The following is a 13,930-nucleotide window of genomic DNA, read 5'->3' on the forward strand; positions in this document are numbered from 1 at the left end:
ATTTTTCAGCTGTTGAATTTGCATATATTTTACCTTTATTTAGCAAGTATTGACAAAGCAATGGCAATGCTTACGCATGTCAACTCTGGTCCTTATAATTTTCTTGGTTTGGGGTTATCTGCGTGGCTACTCCAACACCCGTAGGCGTTTCACAAAGGAGGAGCATCTCGGGGTCATGTTCAGTCCTCTGCACCATACAAACTTCCTGAAATGTTGAGTGCGTGTGAAATTTTCAGCTTTCCTCTCTTAACTCCTGGTTTCTGAATATGGACTTTTAGGGAGAGTGACATAACATTATATGTATATACATATAAATACACTGTATATATTTATATATTATATTTGTCTAAAGCAGAGGATTTCTTTCTTTCTTTCCCCGATTTTCTCATCTGGCCCTGCGTGACAGGGCAGGTAGATGATCCAAGACTTCTTTGAGGTTAATAGCAACAGGGAGGAAATCTCTGGGAATACAAAATTCTTAAAGGTTAAGGGTCTATTCCTTCTTATCTCTTGTTAATCATAAACTGGCTTGTTTCTGTTCCACTCTTTGTCACTGTGTAATGTAATCGCAATATAAAAATACTAAAATTACAAGTCTGAGGAGGAAGGCTGACCCATGGCTCTGGAGAGGAATGGAGGGGACCCACAGACAGCTGAGTAAAAGCAGCACTTGCTGAGCTGTGGTGACTGTGTTTTGGGAGGCGAAATGAGTCTTGACCCAGTCAATCAGCATCTAAAGACTTAAGGCAATTCTAGGGCCAGCTGAACGGGGTTTTCCTTTCATAATACGAAATCTGGATGCACAGCTTGTGTACAACCCCGGGTTCTGTGTCCCTGTTATGGGATGCAGCCTGTAGAGATTGGGGGCTCCACATGATAGGACCAAAGATGCAGCAGCTCAACGTGCCATCATCTGCGCACCGTTGTTAAGCCCACCCATGAGATGTGTTTGGTGAATCTCTGTTCCTGGCTCTGGTCTTTCGAAGCTTTTGATGGCTTGATCAAAGCTGAGATGTCCTCAGCACTTTGCATGGTATGGGTGCAGAACTGGAGACAGAAACACGGGCATGTAGCAGCAGGGACCCTTTTATTGCACCTTGTGGGGTGCTTCTGACTTTCTGCAAGGATTTCATTGACTTGGGAGTCTAACAAAGGCTCACTTGTTTAGGTTTTAAAAAAATCCATCCTCATTAAACTATTCTTTGAAAAAAAAAAAACAATTACCACTGCCAATTTTTTTTTGTTCCTAATAATTTCACGTTGCAATTAATCTTTTAAAAAGATACATACATATAGTCTGGTCCACATTGTGGACTAATGGTCTACATAAGTTCTTTATGAAGTCTTTTTTTATTATTATTATTTTCTTCAAATTAAACATATACTAAAAAAAGCCTCATTCTTTTTAATGCAAACCATTAAAAAAATCCCAAACAAACAGTCTTTGGAGAAAACTTTCAATGCCTTATTTTAGCCTGGGGCTGGTTTTCACAGCTAAGTTACAACTACAGCATTGGCTTCGGATGGAAATGCCTGCAGAATTTTAGCTCCAGCAAGGTTAGTGGGCATCACTGTAATACCGTAAATATGGTGTAGGCACACAAAATTAAATTTAAACTAAAAATATTCCACAAAGTGTCTTAAATATATTTAAAGGTTGGTTGCAATTGTTGCATTATTGAAAACCCAAAGCATTTTCAGACATAATAAAGTGGAGACACAAAAGAAAGTAAAATTTTCTGAGACAATTTCTGTACACCTGTCCCCTTCATCTGAATAAATCCGACACCAGAATTAAGAGCTTGAATACGAGGAATTAGGAAGCATGCAGATATCACTCAAATTGGCTATTAAAAGATTAGAGGCTTTTAAAAAATTGATAGAACATCAGAATCAGACAAAATACATCCAGGAGAGCCAAAGGAGGTAAGAAGGGAAGTTGGAGACTCTTTATTAGAAATTTCAGATCCTTAAAGATTGGCAAAATCTAATAGAAAGGCATTATTTAAAAATGGTCCAGGGACATATGGGGAAAGAACATATCTTCTGGCATCAACTGTGAGGAAAGTCCTAGATAATATTTTAAGGAATCAAATGAAAGGTACAGTGGGACAAATACTGCACGATTAGAGAAAGCAAATTTAATTCAAGGGGAGGGAAGTCCCCACGTTTAACAGATCTACTGGAATCCTTTATCATTATTATTTCTGCCAGGATTAGACAAGGCAATGCAACAGACATCCTATACTTACATTTTCAGACGTCCTTTGACAGTGTTTCCTAGAAAAGGTTAATGTTAAGATGTGGAGCTACAGAGTAAGTGGAAAGTTGGGTTTAATGGATTTAAAATTGGCTAAAAAATGCTAAACAAAGCGTAGCACACCTGTACCAGCCAGGAAGGGTAGTGGCGGAATATATTAGAAATTATCCTAGGTCCACAGATGTTTATGTAAAAATTTGCAGGGTACTACATATTACTGAAAGCAAATTTTCAAATTTTGTTGATTACATTAAATTGCAGGGAAATAGAACTCATGAGAAACAATGACATAAAACCACTATATAAAACCATATCCTTTTGTTATCAATGTTAAAAATCACACGACACAGAGTCTTCTGTGCAAGTCAAAAGGAGCAAATTTTATGGTGCAAATATTGCACCAAGGCAGAGTTAACATGCCTCAAATTTTGTACTGAATCTTTTGAGGACGTCAGGTAACTCTACCATTGAAAGTCCAGAAAATTATCATAGAATCATGGACAGGTTTGAGTTGGAAGCGACCTTAAAGATCAGCTAGTTCCAACCCCCCTGCCATGGGCAGGGGCACCTCCCACTAGACCAGGTTGCTCAAAGGCAAATAATTAATTTGTTCTGTTTCAGGTGAGGATACAAAATTAGCAGAAACCTGAAAAGGGTCAAGTTAAGCAAGAATTGACAGGGACTTTTTGGCACAAGAGGAAAAAAAAAAAAAGGATAATAGGACTTAGTAATAATTTTAGGTTATTAAAACCTAAATTCACCTGATATAGCTGAACTGTTTTTATTATTTTTGAATTATTTAACATTTTCATTTTCTCTGAATCCATTTCTTTTCAAATTTCACTTAAAAATAAAAGCAAAGAAGTTCCACTTTGAAAGTCAGAACAAAACACGTCATTTCAGAAACACATTTCATTTCAAACAAATATTGGGAAGGTCTACTTCTTGCGGTCCTTTTTGTCAGATGAGATCTGAATTTATGATTAGATTAGTTCCCAGAATTTTTTTTTTTTTTTTTGGTGTGTGTGAAATGCACTAGTAATTAGACAAAAACTTCATCCACTCTACTCTGGGGGTGGGACACCACAAAACAACCATCATTTAGCTGATAAGCAAATAAAAAGGAATGTGTTTGCAAGCAAGTTTGAATTCTGATTTATTTTACAGCCTGGGAGCTGAGGTAAATTACACCCTTTCCCCGGTCCTAATACACCAATTGAAGCCTTTCCGAGCTGCAGGGTGCCCTCATGCAGGGTGGATCCACCAAACATTAGTTCAGTCTTAGCCTGATTCTGTATCATCGCCCCACTATTTTTATTCTAAAGAGTTTTAAACCACAAGAAAATTTTAGGCAATCTTTGCTTTCACACATACCTATGGTTGAGAGAGGCTGTAATGAAAGAGGAGGTGTCTCTGAATGGAAGATATCTATTTTATCAGAAGATGAGGGCAGCATTAGCTGTACTTATTGATAACTCAGAGATGGGAGCATTGAAAAAGCAAAAAGTAGTGTTTTTTCTTTTTTCTTTACAAGACTTTTTTTCTTTTTTCTTTTTTTTTTTTTTAAATGGGCCTATCCTGCCAAATGTTCCTCTGAAAATGATAACAAAAGTTCCATTCCTGGAACGAATTGTTTCTACAAACCATGATCCCAGAAATACAAACACGGATAAATGGTCCCATTTTAACTTTGAATGCGGTATAACTTACTGAAAACAATCTGACAGTCTGCCAGTTTGCCTTCAACAATGGCACAGTACCAAAACTAAGACATAGAGCGGAGAAAAGCATCACATTTTAGGAATAATTTCTCAACTGAAAAGGTAAGAGTGGAAAAAAAAACCCAAAAAACCCAACCAAACAACACAGCAGAAAGAGGAGGTAGGATAAGAAGAGAGTGAGATATCTCCTGCAGCATCTTTTGCAGGATGGAGCAAAACGCGTGTGTTTTTTGACAGAACTGCTGGAGAGGGGAAAAGATGTGTACGGCACCGGCAGGTGGCAAGGGCCAGAGGTTGGGGTGGTGTCCCCTACACAGCGGCCAGGAGGACTTACCAGAAAGCATAGTTAAGACAGGCATGTAGCTACTACGAAGACTTTAAGCCAATACGCAACCAGCTTGTACTTGTGAGTCTGGGGCTAAGCTTTAACCGTATGTAAACTTTTACCAAATATTTACATCGTGACTTGGATGTGCGCTAGGAGATCGTCTGGGGTCAAGGGGGCTTTTGAAAAGAGACAGATCTCAGTCTGTCTCCAGCTGCGAAGGACAGCAACAGGAGCCGGACCCCGGCACACTCTTTTATTGCAATCTTGCAATAAAAATTCTCTTGCTGGTTTTGGGGAAAAACTATTTTCCTGAAATATTTACTTGTGGCATGAGGTTTTCTCTCTGAATCCCTTCCTCTCTCCCCGAATTCCAGCTCGATCTGAGACACTATTCTTTTTACATTTTAAATGGGGATCAATACAGTTTTATTAAATACTTTGGTGTTGATGGAGCAGCATGTTTTTATACAAAAAAAAAAAGTCTGAGAAAACTTCTGACTTGATTGAATCATAGTGAGAAATAGATAAAGCTGCAGTTCATACACTGTAAGTGTAGTTTACCCTCTTATTATTCAGAATGTAAAAGGAAAAAAAAAGGGCATCGATAATCTATTTGTACTTTTCATAAACTCTCTTCAGGAATACAACCCCATCATGCCACAGTTCAAGTATACAAATAATAATATTAGTCAGAATATTCACTCCCAAAGCAATTTTAATACCATTCAAAATATAATCCTTCTATGCAATATACCTCATTTAACAACCATTAGTGCCTTTTCCATCTCAAATCTACTGTACCTAGTAATGATTTATTTTTATCCATTGTTTGAACTGATTTCATGTTACCAACGGACCTGTACTAATCATGTGGAGTGCAATATGCAAAGTGTGCTTGCCAGATATTTTTTAACTTCAGGCGCTGCGCAATTTACAACAGAAAGAACAGACATTATAAATGTTCTCCTCACTTGCAAGATAATAAGATTGAGGGGAAAAAAAAAAAAACAAACCAACAACCCCACAACCAACCCCTTGACCAACTTTGCATTTGAGAAAGAGAGTTCATTTCTTATATCTAAACTAAACCAGTCCCTTAATTATACCACAGTAGGTTGATTACAGGCAACACTACACAAAATCTATACATCTTGTTTGGCAATGTATCAAAGCGAGGCTCATTGTCAACGCAATGTTAACTGTTTTCCCTTCCTGGGAGCCTGATTTTTCCGGGCACCCTCAGCTCCCGCTGGGCCAAATCATAAGATCCATGCTCTGCCCGTAGCACGGGAAACTCCCCTCCGCTCCGGCGCGCGGTTTGCTCAAGCAGAGACCGCGGGAATAAGTACCTCGCCATTAAATAGCAATATGTAAACAGACAAAGAGTCAAAATCTTGCAAATGAGTTATTCGTTATGAAATATTCACACAGCTTGACTGAGTGGGCCTCGCAACAGAGCGGCGATGTTCTCGGCGCTTTATAAATAGGGAAAGCGCCGCGCAGTGTACGTGCAACTTCCTCGCGGAGCCGTGCGAGCGGTGCACCGAACAGATGATAGAACTCCCAAGTCCTGTTTCTCCGTGATAATTTCTCATCTAAACTCCTAATTACACAGCACTTCACATTCTGAGATATATAAATACATTTTTTCAGATGTACACTGTGCTAATGGTATGCATGGGAGAACGGGAACGTTCTTTGGCATGACTGCTCAATATCAAAAGCGAAAAACCATCGCTCCAAACTCTGTTTTAGAGAAGTGAGAACCCCCCAAACTACTGAGAAAAGTTGAGACACTTTGCAACATCCACGTGCTTGCCACAGGGAAGCCGGCTCGCAATGTTTTTCTAGGTCCTGTGTTGCTGCTGGGTAGATGTACATCAACCAATGTGCGGGGCAGTGGGAGCCCATACGCAGAGTGAAACCACGATGCTGAAGCTTATAAATGTTTCAGAAATCGGTTTAGTTTTATACAGAAGGAACCCAGTTTGTTTATTTGGAGCCTTGATACTGTTAATGCGAATCAAGGAGCAATCAGCTCAACTAACTCATTAATGGAGATGTACCTGCTCTATCCCAGGGATACACGTTCCTGTTAAAATGCACCAACTAATGAAGAAGGATCTATGTAAATAATTTCTTTTGTCTGTCATGGGTTAATCAATCCTCCTAGAAGAATTTTTTAGGTGGGTTAGCTATAGGTTAGTATTACTTTTTACACCGTATTGCTGTAGTATTAATGGTTAAACTGTGATTAGAAAGCTGGATGCTTTTCATAGCGTTGAAAAGGCCTCCCTCTCGTCGCTGCACCCCCAAACTTTTTACAGGTACCGTGATGGGTGCCATCTGTACGAGGAGCTGGTATCTTTTCCTTTCCGAGATTTATAGGTACTACCATATGGTAGATAGGATGCTCAACTTTGCAACACTGAGGGCCTTTTTGGCAACTTTCCAGGAGCTTGAGGGCCGCACCTAATTTGCATATACATTTACATACAATTTTTATTTTAAACAAATGCACACAGTTAGGATGGTTCAGTGAACTGGAGTTGCTTTCTCTTTGATAGATGTACAGGCATTATTTGTTGTTTGAGTTCCTCAAAAAAAAAGCTGTAGTTGAATCCACCCTGCAATTATTATTATTTATTGACGCTATTGCTGTGCTCAGGGGAGGAAAGCACAACTCCTAGCTTGAAGAGCTTCTCTAATTAGTCAAAGAAAGTTCAGTGACATACTTTATACCAGGTGATCGGAAAACATTTCAATTTCAAAACTCCATGGTTGTGTTGTGTTGTTGTTTTTTTTCTTCAGAAACTGCATCTTTTGCAGTGAACTTCTTTTCACAGAATCACATAATCACAGAATGTCCTAGATTGGAAAAGATCTGTAAGATCATCTAGTCCAATTATCAACCTAACACTGATAAGCCCGCCACTAAACCATGTCCCTGAGCACTATATCTACACAACCCTTAAATACCTCCAGGGATGGGGACACTGCCACTGCTCTGGGTAACGCGTTCCAGTGCCTGATGACCCCTTCAGTAAAGAAATTCTTCCTAATATCCAATCTAAACTTCCCTTGGTGCAGCTTGAAGCCATTTCCTCTTGTTCTATCACCTGTTACTTGACAGAACAGGTTGACTCCCACCTCTCTGCAACCGCCTTTCGGATAGTCCATCATCTTTGCAAAAAGCTGAAGAAATATGTATGAATGTAAAAGACATGACAGAAGCAACAGGTATTAGACACAAATAGGTGCCCACTCTGTGGGTGGATTGGCCACCTCATTTAAAAGCATTGCCTCTAAGGCCAAGAGATGTTTTGCTTTGCCCACCTGCCGTGACTTAGTTACCATTTTTACCACTAATCCTTTCACTAATACCTCTAATCCTTCCACTGGGCTCCACAAAAGGCTTATGGGTATGTGGCGGCAGCCCCCCCTTTCAACCCGAACTGCTGAAAATCCCACAGGACTGGATGCTCCCTTCTTCAATTGTTCGGTGCTCGTTGTGAGGGGTCATGATTGTCACAGGTTTGCCCAAGATAACTCAGGTCTCCCTGGCTTACATCAGGGTCCCTCCGTAGGGGACTAGTTTCCAGTAATTCCCTTCTAGTGGGAGAATACTTAATAATAACATGGTACTAAAATTAAAATCACCTAAGAGGTGAGAACAAATATCTCTAAGTAGAAGAAAATCAATGCAAGGAACTGCTGAGAGAGAGGTTGGGTCCTTCAACTTACCGTTGCTGAAGATGCAACTATCCATTCAAAGGCCTCCGTCTCTCAAACTTTATTGGTATTACATTTGACGACAGAAATTCATCAGCAAATGACTATATTGATCCCTGTTTATATTTGAACGTACAGTCTCATTTCAAGTCAGCTTTTTCAGGTCCAAGATAATGCTGGAAGACCTGATTTTGCTTGTGTTTGGGTGTATCTTTTGTGAGCAGCAAACTTGTAGCTGCTGCTCGGACAGGTAACTGACTCTGAGACTTTGTCTTGGAAGGACCTTGTAAGGACCTTGTTATTAGAAAAGATTTGTTATTTACTGGGGGAGGGGGGGGAGAAAGATAAAACCAAAGAAAACCTTGTGGATGGGAGTCTCATACCTTTGTTAGTAGTCCCTCAGGGAAAAACATAAAAATTGACATACTTGGAAGCGAGATTTAAAATGTAGACATGTTATATACCACTAAGGGAGATCTGAATGGCTTCAAAAAAGTTGGTGTGTGTTAACAGTGGTTCTAGGACACAGGAATCCCAAAACAGATGGTAAAGATGGTCTTTTGTTAAGATATGGATAAAAATGAATGAGAGTATGGCAGGAATTTTGGAGTAATTTTGGGGCTGGACCATTTTAGGGATCTGATCAGAGGCCAGGCTCAGATTTATAGGCACAATCAAATCCTTTGAGGGAAATTGAATTTTAAATGTGTTATCAAGAAAATTGGTGTGCTTAGAAATGGCCGGAGGAGAAGCTGAGGACAGGAGTAGCAAGAGATATCAGTGTTTTGGACATTCTTCTAATTCTTTGGTATGAATAGCAATATGATTGATGCAGCAATAACTGCAGTGCTGGAGGGATTTGATACCCAGAGGGAATCAATTAACTGGATTTTGGATATTGGAGCGTTATGACCTTTGCCTAGATCATAATGTTGACATGTAGGAGCAAATGGAAGAATATGAGTCTTTTCTGATTGTAATTGACTGGAGATATTGAGAACAAGGTGGATATCCAAATTTGCAGATAATGTGTTGAGCCTGGAAGATGGCTGGAGACCAGTAAGTGAGCCTTGCCCAGACCTCGGGTTATCAGGTGGCAGGGGAGAAAAAGCTCATTTAGAAGCAGCTCCTGGCTTCTTCGCACTCTTTAGTGGGCAAATTACATCCATCTAACATCTTCATTATTGATTTACGGGTGAATGATGCTGTGGTTTGCTGCAGAGTGACACTGAGTCAGGATTTATTGAGAAAGTTTATCTTATTATCCAGTTGTGGTCTTATCCAACATCCTTGTAAGGAGGTATAAAGGGGAGCCGTCGTCACTGTTTCATGAATCACCGCTGAAGTAACGGCCTTTGCCATTGCTGACCTGTGAACTGGGAAGACAGCAGAGTCCTTGTGGGCTTTCCTGGGGTGGGGGTCTCAAACGGAAAAAAATCGGTTGTGTTAGGTATATTATGGTGATGGTCAACAGATGGCTGAGCCAATTCAGAGGGTCAAATGAATGGGGCGGTTGCCAATTAACGGGGTGGAGTTAAGTAAGCTACAGCCTGATGTGGTCAGTGGCTGTGGTGGGAGGATAGTCCAGGAATAAACAGTTCTGCTATATAAGTAACGGCAATATTAGCTGGGGGAGTGGGCAGAGGTCATAGCCCTCAGGTATGGGAAGAAAGAGGTTTTGAATGTAGGCTGAACAGGATGGTGACTGGTGAAAAAAAAGTTCATGCTCAATGTTTATTATCCGTTAGCTCTTGATTGAACTGAAATAGATAACTCATAAAATCAGAGTAATAAAAAGAAAAAAGCTGGATTTCTCAAAGGTTTGCAGTCTGTCATTTGTACATCTTTCCACTGTGATGAGAATATTCATTTTAAGTTATATTTCCTCTCTATAAAAACAGTCTTATTTCTTTTTCTTTACAATCACGGCAGGCAGATGATTTTCCTTTATGACTGCTTTTCCCTTGCTGAATTAGGATTGTGTTGTCAGGTAGCCTTTTGCTTTTCGAAGGCTAACTCTAAATTAGATAAAGGCAGACAGCTGTGGCCTTCAAGTAACTATTTTTCAGCTGATGCCTGCATTTTCTGTCTTCCTGCTCATCTGCTGGTGAATATTCCTAGTTCTTATATATCTTTATATATCTTACTTTTTGCGGGAGGAGCTCTGTAGATGAGGAATGAAGAATGACAGGTTTCATGGAAACTTTTTTGGAGGAGCCTGGAGATGGAATATTTCCGTAGTGTTAGCCATTTACACACCAAGGGAGTTAAAAAGTGTAAGTACTGAGTTGCAGGACTAAATTCTCTAAACCAAAAAGTAGAGTGAAAAAGTAGTAAAGAAAAAAGTTCAAATAAATGATGCCAAATCTCACAGTTTACTTTATTCTATAAAGTTTTTACTCTTCTGAACATTTCTTCTTTAGTTTTCCTAATATCCATGTTTCATTCTAATTTACCCTCCCATTACTGTCTTTGCTAGTGTCCATAATACTCACCCTAGTAACCTTTCCTGATCCCAGGGCAAAAGTGAGAGGACTCATGGGGGTCCTCAGCCCGATGTTCTCCACTTTTAAATTCAGCTCGTTTGGGATACAGTCAGAAAGGCCCCTGTAGATGAAATCATTTAAAAGTATGGATTAATTTTACCAAACGCTATCTGGCATTTTAATACTTGAGAATTTTTGTTGAGATTCACATGATTGTATTCGTGGTGTTTTGTGGTTTGGTTTTTTTTTTTTTTTACCATCTGTGCAAATCTTTAAGCAAATAATTTCAGAAAAAATATTGCTTTTAATGTCATTTTGCTTGCATTTCCCAATAAGTCACTTGCTATGTTGTATTCAGTATTGTTATGTATTGTAAAAGTGTCCTAACTCCAATGAAAAATGTTAAATATTTAAAATCTGCCTCCAAAACTTGGCTGAAAATTCTAAATTAGACTAATTAGACTGTTACGCCCTTACTCTCAAAACACCCTGGTACTTCACGCTACTCCACATTAATTTGAACTTCATGTTGCTTCATGGCACTTCATAACACTAAATATTTCAGTAAGACACCGTAAAGGTGTTTCAAATTCAACAACTGTCTCTTACGGGTGGAACAATATTCCTCGAGACATGGATCGAGTTTTATTCTTGCTTTCTTCCGGGTTAATGAGTGGTGTGGTTATTTCGGTTCCTTTCAACTCATTTCCTTTCCAGCGTGTGCTTCCATAAGAGCAAAGAAAAGGAGCAGAAGCACAGGAATATTTTCCCCTTACTTTTCTTGAGGAAACAGCTACTATCTTTGCAAGGAAGCCCAATAACAGCATTTGTTACGTTAATTCAGTTGGAACAACCATGCCACCTGCAGTCACGACACTGCGTGCTGTACGTGGCAGGATGCAGCCTTCTCTTTCCCAGCAAGGGTGGCTTCCCAAAGAGCTACGGAGTCACTGGGAGAAATACCCCTTCCCCAAAACGCCTCAAATCGAGGGGAAAAGTTGTGTGAGCAAATAGAATTTAGTAATGTAACCCACGTAGTAGAGAGCGGTGTTCCATTTTTTCTGCATTTGTGTTTTCCAAAGGGTTTTTTCATCAGTTGGGAATGAGAACTTATATATTTTCCAAAATATTTTGTTCTTAGATGATAAAAACGCTGCAAGAAGTTCAGATAACACAATATCTGGCCTGGGAAACGGGCAGGGAAATGAAGATTGAAATAAAAACTCCGAGGTGTAGGGCTTCATTTGGTTTCGTCTAAATGTTTTTTTCTTATTTAAGTTGAATTCCTGGCAGCCACATTGCACAGATAGAGTAAAAGTACAAAACAATTACAGAAGAACCAATAAAATAAAAAGCCCTTTTGAGCAATGACAGCATTCAATAATTGTGTCAATGCTGCTTTAAAAGTTTCAGTTTCTACAGCATCTCCAGTCCCAAAGTGTCTCATCTGCTTTCTAATTTTCCACAAGATGCTTTTAATATTTTGAGATTGATATTGAACCACAGGGGTCTAAAAGGTTTCAAAAGATCTTGCATATGCATTTGGAACCAAACGATCAATTAGATTAATAAAGGGGGATTGTAATTTATATATGAAGCCTGTAAACTCTTGCAGAGAGGTGTGGAATAAGAAACCAGGCAATGCTCACAGCTCGGGGAGAGCCGGGATTTAAGGTGAGAAAACAAACGCACTCAGCAGGAAAAAAAAAGGTGCAGTCAGCACCAGTTTTGTAACATTAATCCAATGCTTCCTGTTACAAACGTGGGAGAAATGGGAAGAAATGATGAATTTAATGCAGCACCTGTCAAGGTAATTATCGGCTGAAACCAGTTGTACCTTGGGAATGGTTCTACTGCGAAAACAAAGGAAAAGCTTGTAAATGGGAAATTGTTATTAATTTCTACGAGCCGTCCTGTTATGGTTGAAATGTTGCCTTCAGGCTCTTCCTTGCAGTTATAATGGCATCGGTTTTTGCTTTTTCCTTCCTGAAGCATCGTTGGATTGTCAGTTTTATGTTTTCTTAACCGATAGTCATCAACCTTTGCTTAATCATCTTCTTCCTCCAGCACGGGGCTGCTGGCAGAGCCCCTTTCCTGCTCTGGGGCTCCTCGGGGCTCCCCAACAGCCTGGGGGGGCCCCGATCTCTGCAGGGTGCCCCATGTTAGTGCTTGAGCCACCAGTGGGAACCGTGGGCAGAACCGGTCAGGAAAAAATGAATACGAGCTTTTTCCGTGGGAAAATAAATTTCCATCAAAGTAGAAGTTTCCTTTCAAGAAATCGTATGTCTTTACCGACAGGGTCTTGTGAAGAAAATCAGTGGAAGAAATCACAAGTTTTTAAAGAAAACGTTTATATTTTTGTTTTTAACTGATTTTCCACAAATAATGTTTGGGTTTGTTTTTTTTTTCAAAGCATAGTGCACCCCACCAATTTGAAATGAAGTGTTTTACTCAACCCAACCCATTTTTCCAGACTGTTCTTTGTGAAAAATCTTTAATGGTCAGGTTTTGATCCTGTCTAACCTCTTGAAATGCTTTGCAAAATGGATTTTCTATCCTCTGCAGGGTTCAATTTATTGGGCTTAGAACTGGTGTTTTTAGCAGCTCCTCATGTTTAGGTATGTGTTTTTGAGTGCCTAGTGACAGATCCAAGCTCTTCTGCATTTGCTCTGTGCTGGTTAGGAGGAAGCCAAATCCGCTATAGAAATCTTATGATCATACGAACGTGAAATTGCACTGAAATGACTAAAGTTTACGAACAAGTCCATATGTTTTCTTGCAGGAATTGGCTTGCTTGAGGCCGGCGTAGACCCTAACCAGCCTGAGCTCATTGCTGTAGGTAGTTTTATAGGTTTCACGAAACTTCTGAAGTGCTTGGTATGCAATAGAGCTGACAAGATGACTACGCACACCCCGTGCCTTCAGTGCTGTGTGTTTTCTAGCTGCTTCTTCCACTCGTTTCTCTTTGCAATCTGCCCAAGGAGCTAGGCCTAAATCTTCACAGACTGAGCTGCTTTTTCCATTAATTATAGCTGAGCCATTAGTGCGGTGCTGCTGAGCTCACACACCCACTGAAACCGTCATGGTTGCGTTTGAAGGTTTGACTTTCACCAGGCTCCAAACCTCTTCCTCCCCGTTGGTGGCTCTGAGCTTTCAGGAGAAGGTTTTCTGGCCCAAAGCGATAGCCCCAAGGAGGCTGCTGGGTCACGGGCTGCCTGTGTTGCGTGTTCCTGCCAACGTGAAAAGCCGACTTTTTGATGTCCACCCTCTCTTCCTTAATTCTGGAGAGTTCTTAAAGGAATCAGGGAGGTACTAAAACCTGAAGTGAGTTTTACAGGATTAAAACCCCAATATAAGCGAGACTTTGTGCTGAGGATCAGCCCCTGTGATAACTTCAGGCTCC

Source organism: Vanellus vanellus (assembly GCF_965231255.1).
Source record: "Vanellus vanellus genome assembly, chromosome: 5".
Lineage (NCBI taxonomy): Eukaryota > Metazoa > Chordata > Aves > Charadriiformes > Charadriidae > Vanellus > Vanellus vanellus.